The sequence below is a fragment of the Lycorma delicatula genome, chromosome 2, assembly GCF_047948215.1.
Source record: "Lycorma delicatula isolate Av1 chromosome 2, ASM4794821v1, whole genome shotgun sequence".
In the NCBI taxonomy this organism is placed as follows: Eukaryota; Metazoa; Arthropoda; class Insecta; order Hemiptera; family Fulgoridae; genus Lycorma; species Lycorma delicatula.
In genome coordinates, this window is record NC_134456.1 from 158,740,384 (window position 1) to 158,748,862 (window position 8,479).

The window sequence follows — 8,479 nt, forward strand, 5'->3', positions numbered from 1 at the left end:
AGACGATAAATTGACACGATAATTAATTAATATTGATTATAAGCTTACAGTTTTATTAAGACGATTCGAATTTAAACAGGATGACCAGACTTTGTTGTAGATCAAGCCAATTTGATCTTCTCACGAGAATTTATTACACATTTAAAAGCCATTTTCTTTTTTCTTTTTTTTTTTAACTTATACGTTATTATATAATTATTTATTGTATAATGGGAGTTCTACCTGCTAGCAGTATTATGACTACCTGAGAAGCACATTATAATGATTTTATTCATATTTAAAGTCATACATAATTCATACAATGAATAATTTTTTGAACGGGTAACGTATCATTTTTAAAACTGTCAAATAAATCTTTGAATTAAAAAAGAGCAAGGGACAAAGCACTTGTTCATTATAACATCCCGCGTTCTACGTCTTGACGTAAATATCAACGTTTATTGTTTTTATCGAAAAATTAAGTTTTAAGCGTTTCAGATCTTATGATGTATGAATAATCAGCCGTATGAATTAAGATTATATTTTAGTCCAATATTTAACAAAACAAAAGAATGTTTCAAGTAATGTAACATGATAAAGAAATTATTAATGAACTGAAATTTATGTAATGAAATAATATATAATATCCTAAAAATGATAGTGTTTACAAATATACCCACTCGTGTGTTCATCTATTTATAACATATGTTTTAATTGTTGGTAATGTGACGACAAGAAAATAGATTAATTTGAATTTCATTTATAAATTTCTGCTTATTAATTATTTAAATTAATTCTGTCTTTCAATATCAGTGTTTGTTACAGTAATATAAACCTTTTTTTCCATCTACTAGCTCCAAGGATAAAAGAGGCGTGTGACTTCTTTAGTAGCAGTAACTTGTTAATTCACTGAATAAATAAACATTTTCATCAAGTAGATATAATTGTTTTATATCTTTATGTTCGAGTATATAAACCCAATTTTACAATTAAAAAAATAATAATAAGTAAATTGTACATATACATTTTAACGAGCAAATTATACAACTTTTTATTTTTATATTTAATACAAAATCGGTTTTTATGTACCGCTTTGGCAGTTTAAATTCCCAATTTTTTTATCAAGTTTAATCTAACAGTCTTTGTCCGAGAATTTATTATGTACTGTACTTTTAAAACATGAATAAATTTCTACGTTATAAATCCATTATAGTCACTACGACTTTTAATTCAGCATTCCGTTAACTCGCAATAAAGTTTCTCATTATAAAGACTAAGTAACACGAAATTTATACGAGAACAATGAAACGGTATTATGTAAATCATCTCACCAAGAGATGTGTTGAATTTTTACTGGAACATCTGCATGAAGCTTACAACTTAATCAGTTTCCTATAAGTGGAAAATCTATTTCTATTCTTATGACTTTATGACCTAAACTAGAACACATATTTAAAAACTAAAATTTTTAATCAATTCAAATTTATATAAAATTTACAAACTCAGCCCTATAGGTAAATTCTGACTAGTTCACGTAGAATAAAAAAAACTTCAAAATATTATCTTCAGCTATTTTAATAAAAAAATATTTGAAAGTTGAATAAAAATATTATAAATAGAGAATCCAAAATAAGGTGTTATTCATACTATTATAATCTTGTAATTTTTTGTATGGACTTGAGGTGTGGATATTAATATTAACAAAACTATAACACATGAAGAGATTATAAAGAGATTTCTACATGTGAAAATAACTGGAAAGAGATGTAGTATGATGGACATGTGTAACATTGGGATTATTTAATGGTTATAGGATGCAGTCTTAGATCGAGAGATAGAGAGGAGAATCATTACTTCGGTCAAGATTCCATACTGCTTGTGAACAATCGGATAAGTAAGTATGTACGAGTGTTATTATTTTTGAATTTCATTTATCCACGTCTTAATAACGGCATTTTCTTAACCACATTTTAGCAGCTTACTAAAACGAACTTAAAAGTTTTTTAAATTTATTCTTTGTAATAATCATTCCTGCCTGAAATAGGTATTGCTTGAAAACAAAACAACTGCTAAAGTGTTGGTTGAAATACCACAAAGTTGTTTGGGACAATGTTAAATATATTTTTATTACGGGTAAACAGGAGGGTCTGTATATTTAGATTTTTTGAGCATGTCACTCAGATATCAAATCGAGTTAGATTTAATCATTATTAAAATCGAAAAAGCTTTGGATAATTAAGTATGATAAACAGTGATATTTACCGTTATTAGGTAGTCTATTAACGTCTTTGAGTCCTCACTACGGCAGTTAATCACCAGGAGAATTTAGTATGAGAACTTTATCTTCTGTAGTTACAGATATTAGGAAACAGAGGGTACAGAAATCAACATTATTTTCTGTTCTTAATGTGAACGTTAAAGTTTCTTCATCTTGTGAACAATAAGCAACCCCAAGCCCCAACGAAAAGAGAATGATGTATGACATGTAACGTAGATATAGTTTTGTACAGACTAAGTGCGATCAATCGTGAGAAATGTGATTAATTCACACTTCTTACAGCTTGGGGAGACAGTGTAGTCCGGAGTACACCTGTATTTACTGTCTAATATTAAAATACATATAAAAGTAACTATACTAACATTTGAACTTCAAAATCTTGGTTTTAAAGTTTTAGGTTCCGGAAGAACCTAAACACTAGATAAATCCTGAGGATTCAGTGATAGTAATTTTACGAACATTTTAAAAGCCTGAATGAGATAGATTTAAATCACAAAATTATACTTTTAGTTTTTGATTTTTTTTTAATAATTTCATCTCAAGTTTCAAATTAGGCTTCATCATTTTAATCACTTAAATTTATTTCTCATTTCAGATATATATTATGACAAACGTGGAATTTTTATGATATTTATTTTATTTAGTAATTTTCAGATTATCAAAGCATATTAATCTAACAATTACCACACATTTTACACTTCTTTGTGTAATTTTATAGAATAAATAACTTTTTAATAGGCCAAACTGGGTCCCAATTTTGATTTCTGATTTTATGACATCATGTTGATGATACTAAAATTCTTGCAAACTGACATGTTAGAGTATAGAGTAAAAAATTTAACTCGTATTATGATAAAAATAAACAATTCAAAATTGATAAAAATTCACTTTTCGACACAAGAAGAAACTTGTAAACAAAGTTTAAAGGCTTAGATACAAACTCATATAAATTGACCCCTTCAAAAATAATACATTTTTTTACCTCTGAGCCATCAATTATTTGCTTAGATATTCTGGGAGATAATGGATTAGAACTGAAAACTTGCTTTTACTCCTCAAAATCCGTGAGTAAATTTAATTCCCAGTGCATTATCATTTTAAGAATAGCTGTATCCAATTGTCCAGTTAATATTGTTTGAATAACGGTAAATTATTCAATGTTATCCAGATAAGATTTATATTATTTAACTTAAGGGTATATTATTGTTACATTTTAATAGCAGTACCTAAACCTCTGGATTTTGAATAATTGTTTTGTTCACCGTTGCAAAGTATAAAGTGATGTTCTGTATGGCTTACGGTTCTCTGATTGTAAAATATAATTTTTATTTTGCAAGTATAGGAACTTATTTTACTTTTGAACGTGATTTCCAGATAACGCAGCTGCAATAAAAAATACAAAATTAAAAATATATGATATCCGTTCCAGTAAACTAAGATGATGTTTATTTATTTATTTTTAATTTTTGTATCGTTTTAAATATTCTTAATTGCAACAACCAATACACATCAGGTGCTTCTGTTCAAAGTATGTCTGGTGTTGTCAGAGTCAGAAGAAAGACTACAAAAGTAGATTTAAGCAAAAAAAAGGGTAGTAATTTTTAATTTAAAACAAAACGTTGTTTTTATTACTTAGTGGAAACATGTATATTAAACTGTGTTTATTAATGTGATTATTTATTGTGTGGAAACAATACGGGTTTTACAAAACATGCATACAGAAGTTTATTACTTGAAGTTAAAATGTCATTGCACGTTAAAGGTTTTTTGGGAACAGTGATAAAAAAACAGTAAGATTCTTTTAAATATTATTTCATATCTGAAAGTTTTCTTAATAAAAAAAAAATGTCAAGTATAAGATATTAAAAGGCATTGGACAGAGGAAATTGAAGAAACGTTATGTAGATATAAGTAAAAACAGCAGCAATATTTGCATTATTTTAATAGAATATATTCATCAATTTTTAATTAATGAATGCGAAAAAGGCATAATTTTAACATTTATTGATTTTCTTGAACACAGAAAACATATCAATTAACTTCATCAATAACAAATAAACCGCTTCAGTAAAATAACATTCCACAGAAGGTTGATAAAAGATTTCCGTAAAAAGCTTCCTCTTTAACCAAAAGTGTTGGAGCTAAAACAAAAGAAAAATAATAAAATTTTGTTAATCAGTTTGTAAGTAAAATACAAGCAAAAAAATCAACAATAATAATAAATAAATAAACAACAAAATTTGGTCAGCTAAAATAGTCTGAAAGTCCCATTTTAAATCTAAATATGATTTCTATACTTTAATTGATAAGTTGAACATTAAACTTTAATATTATATACTCGCTCAATCAATTACTTTCTTAAAAATAAATTTCCTAAAAAATATAAGAAAAATAGTTACAGAAAATTTAAGTTATTTTTTATTTAATTTCATTATTCTTTTTCATATTAATCAGCAGAAAAATATTGATTCTGAAAAAGGCAAATTTTTTAATTGATGTTAAATTTGTAGCAAGACGTTTAAATGAGTCGGTAATTTATTATAAAAGCCAACCAAAAGCTTTTATTGTTCCTCTTATTATTACATGAAATTGTAATATGATTGTAGTATGATTTGTAATATATTTTAAATATTTATTAGACAAGATATAAATGATATGTTCTTTGGTATAACTAAATTCGTTTTTCAACTCTTTATTCATTTTGTAAGCTATTATATTAAAACAAACATTATTTTGAAAATAATCTTATAAAAATTAGTTAAAACAATTAACTATTAAAAATAAATGGGTATTAATTGTCAAGTATAAAACGTCTGTTATACAAAAAGATTGTATCTAGTACTACTATGTTTAACCGTTTGTTATGGGAATTAAATAGAAAAATATCAATATAAAGTTAGTTCAAAAATATTACATGAAAAAAAGAAAGAATATTCTTGTTAGCGATAATCGTTGAAGGGTTTTATAATAAATATATTTGTAAAGTACACATATAGTGTATTTTTTTAATGCACAATATTGAGCAGGTCATTTATTTATTTTCCTTTTTCGGAAATTTACCAAATAATAATTTTTTTTTTTTGTAATATAAAATTAATTTTTGGTTAGTTTTCTAAAATAAAACCTAAAACTAATGAACTAATTAGCAGGCAAATTTTTTACTATTTTTCAAATATTCCAGTATTGCTCTAGAAAAAAAAATATTATACTTTCAATTATAATTGATAATTTTCTTTCAAAGCAGTTAGCAAAGTTAGAATAAAATTTGTATTGCAATTCTAAGTTAGGGATTTTCCGATTATATGATTGATTTTGACAATTTTAATACTATTCAGGATAAAAGGTGGGAGGAATACGATTTTTTATATCGCGATAGGAATTTAAGTATAGCTCTTATGACTATCATTATGAGTGGAAATAAATGTACGAAATATTCTTGGTTTAAATTTGTTAAATTATTTCCAACACATTGCAATTATTTTTGTAAAAAAAACTTTTAATTATAATTGTCTTATAAAGTTTAAGGTAAACCACTGAAAAAAATGTTAATATTTACCAAATAATAATTTAAATATAAAAAAAAATGTTTCTTCCACTTTATTACATCTAATAAAAAAATCAAAATAACATAAAAAACTAAAATTAAATTATTTAAATAGTAACTAATGCTACTCTTTGCTACCATACAAAGCCTAGGCAACAAAGATAGCGAAAAGTCGTTTTCGACCAAAAATTGCTGAGAAGCCGCTTTTTTAATTTACCTTTCAGATCTCTAAATTGTCCGCTAATAATTTTATTTGAAGGCAAAAATAAATATCTAAGTGCTTACCCGACATTGCCTCCTTGATTTTGAGATGTAGCAACTGCATTTCCAAACGGTGAAAATTGTCCGTTTCCTACGAAAGATCCACCATTGTAAAACCGGCGAAATCTTGCTCCTAATAAAATAAAAAATACAAAATTCAGTGATTTAATTTATGTTTTTATAAAAACAGATGGATAATAATTTGGTTTTTTAAATTTTTATATATTTAAATTCAACTACTTAAAGTATAGAAACTAGCAGATTGTTTACATCCAGTAGAAGAAATTGTAGCTCGTTTAATTTTTTCTTATTTAAAAAAAATAGGAAAATCATGTTTGCCTCATAAGAAAAAGCTTTGAACACAATAATAAATTATACAATATAAATTTAACAATAAGAGAAATTAACAATACTTCTTTAATAAACGATTCCAAATTATACTGCTGCTACATATTCTTGCTTGTAAGCTAATTGTTTGTTCTATTGTGCCTGATGTAATTAAATTCAGAAAAAAAAATTTTAATTCATACATAAAATAATAATAATAATAATAATAATAGTAATATTGCTACTACAGTATTTTTAAAAAAACGTTGCAAATAAAGCAAGAATATAGACGACAGAGAAAAGTTAATTATGAGGAAAAAGATGATTAACTTTTCTCATCGTTTATTTTCTACCCATCCCTATTTAATATAGGCAATTTATTTTACTAAACAATTTCTGTTGTATTTTACCGCAGTCTGGAAATTTACGTAGAATAGTGATACATGAATTTTTTTTAAATTTGATAAATATTTAACAATACACGTACTAAACATACATGTTTATCACGTATATAAATAATAAAGTCGCTGAAACAAAAATACAGCTTTAAAATTGGTGTAATTTCTGAATTATGTAATAAAATAACTTTTAAGCAAAGTATACAGGCGTTATTTAAGAATTTATTATATCATTAAAAAAATTGAATGTGTTTATTAGAAGATTTTTCCTGGTATTCATTCTACCAATACTGTTGTTGAAGCACAGTCTTAGTCTCAGTATTGGTATAATTTTTACATTTGTCAAACAGTTTTTTCGAAATGAAGGAAGTTCACAGTAAAATATAATAGCATTATATATGATTCTGAAAACAAATTCTTAATGGTAAATCAGTAACTAAGTCAAAACAATACCAATTTTTAAACTGTGAAGTAGCCGAAATAAATTGCTACGACCAATTATTCATACTATAATTATATTATTAATCGCCATTTACATAAGTACAAAAATATTACTAGAATTAAATTGTGTTTAAAGGTATCCTTACTCTACGAATATCTATATAGCACGATCGGTCCTGTTGAATCTCAAAACACTTACAAGAGAAGATGATCATTGTATTTCAGCTAATAACAATTACAACGTGCAAACACACAATTAAAAAAAATTACGAAAAATCATAGAAGCATATTTATATTACCATTGTTATACTGACTGTCCATGTCCTCCCATGGGTTAGCTGAAGTTAGAGAAAAGACGGCGAAGAATGTAACAATTGCGAACAGGAAAATTGTTGCCTGCCTCATCATGGTTAAGAAATCGGTCTGTTTACAGTATCTTTATTAGAAAAACTGTTAAATATGATAAACTTTGGTTGCTTTTATAAAAAATTGTAATCTTTATATAAAAAACGGACGAAAAAGTAAAAATAAAATAATAGTAGTTACATATCTTAATCAAAACCACTAACCAAACATAATTTATGAAAAACATTATTTTAGTTTTCTATTTCCTTATTATTTCCGCTTGTATTATTTATCCAGGATATGTTTGGTTAGTAGCTTAAAGATATCTTAAATGCACGATTTTTTTCCTCTTTTCCGTAAAATTTAAAATAATTCTAAAAATAATTAGAGCAGTAAAAATAATTCTAAAAGTTATTTGTGCACATTTTTTTGTTATTTAGACATTAAGAAAATACTCGAGATTTAGTTATGCTAATTTTCTAACAGATTTTTACATATCAGAAAACAGTTATACCAAATTAAAGACCCGTTCACTGTTTCATTAAACTCTCGTCATATAGAAATAGTTATTTCTCCTCAATAAACAGAAATATAAATATCTGCAATGTGCAAATTATAAGTAGTGAAATAATACATTTATTTATAAACTGCCTAATATAAGTAGACTGCCTGTATATGTAAATTTACACGTTTACGCGTGTAAATTTAATTTACACACGTAATTTATTAAATTATTTAATTTAAATTATTTAAATTATTTAATTTAATAAATTAAATTTATTCAGTATACGCGCAATAAACACTACATTTAAACCGCTACTATACTATAACATATAGTTTACCTCATTGTTAAATGCAGTAATATTCTAAAGATAACACTGTCAAATAAGAAGAATATTAATTTGT

At 25.5% G+C, this 8,479-nt stretch overlaps 1 long non-coding RNA gene across 1 annotated transcript; it reads right to left on the minus strand.

Annotated features, from left to right (window-relative positions):
• Nucleotides 1-4,182: 4,182 nt before the first annotated feature.
• Nucleotides 4,183-7,710, minus strand: LOC142319354 (uncharacterized). The gene is made up of 3 exons (XR_012755180.1): nucleotides 7,528-7,710; nucleotides 6,087-6,195; nucleotides 4,183-4,398 (listed from the first exon to the last, which is right to left on the minus strand). It is a non-coding gene; the product is annotated as an uncharacterized LOC142319354 (long non-coding RNA).
• Between the last annotated feature and the right edge of the window lie 769 nt (nucleotides 7,711-8,479).